Genomic DNA, 910 nt, shown 5'->3' with positions numbered 1-910 from the left:
GGCTGTCCGTCAGGAAGTGATTTGAGGACAGATTAGAGAAGGGGCTGCCAAGACCAGCGGGGCATCTGCTGCCTGGGTCCAAGGAAAAGGAAATAAAGGCTGGCGATGCGACAGTGGCGGGGGGAGCACAGAGGGAAGGAACTGATGGAGACACAGGACTGGCTCCGCACAGAGCCACGAGCAGCTACCCGGGGGTCGTCCTATTAATTCTCCTCAGGGCCCCAAGAAGCAGCTGTGAGGATCCCTCTCCTGAGGACAGAACTGTTCCAGAGCCACACAGCGAGGATCCACAGAACCAAGATCCGGGCCAGCTCCAAAGCGGGCGATCTTGACCCCTCACCCGTGGTCCTGAGGCAGGGATCAGAGCGCCCTGGACACACAGACCCTCCCAGGAACTGCAGAAAGGGGAAGCAGACGCCCCGGACCAGCGGCAGGACCCAGGGTTTCTGCCCTCCACAGGTGGACACACGGTGCTTTAACCCGCGCTGGGAAAAGGAGCCCTAGCTCTCAGGGTAGAGACCACAGCTCGATCGGGCGGCCTCCCTGCTGGGCACAGCCTGAACCACATGACCAAGGCCAGAGAGGATTACCAAGGTACACCTGGCCCAGCTTCCGGCAGCCCCCGACAAGGCCACTACCCTCAGTGGAACAGCCCAGTCCATCACCAAGCCCCACCCTCTTTTGCCAGCCCTGCCCCCACAAGGCCCCGCCTCTCACATGCAAGTCCCGCCCCCAAGGCGCAGCTTGCCTGCCGCCCCGCCCCACTGGCTCCACCCCATCGCCTGCAAGCCCCATCCCCAAGGCCCAGCTCACCTGGATCCCCGCCTACTAGGCTACACTCCTCACCTGCAAAGAGCCACCCCTCACTAAGCTCCTCCCATCACTTGCACAGCCCCGCGCAACATAGCAC

Source organism: Colobus angolensis, unplaced genomic scaffold (genome assembly GCF_000951035.1).
Source record: "Colobus angolensis palliatus isolate OR3802 unplaced genomic scaffold, Cang.pa_1.0 Scaffold209, whole genome shotgun sequence".
NCBI classification, from domain to species: Eukaryota; Metazoa; Chordata; class Mammalia; order Primates; family Cercopithecidae; genus Colobus; species Colobus angolensis.
This window is presented reverse-complemented; position numbering follows the sequence as displayed.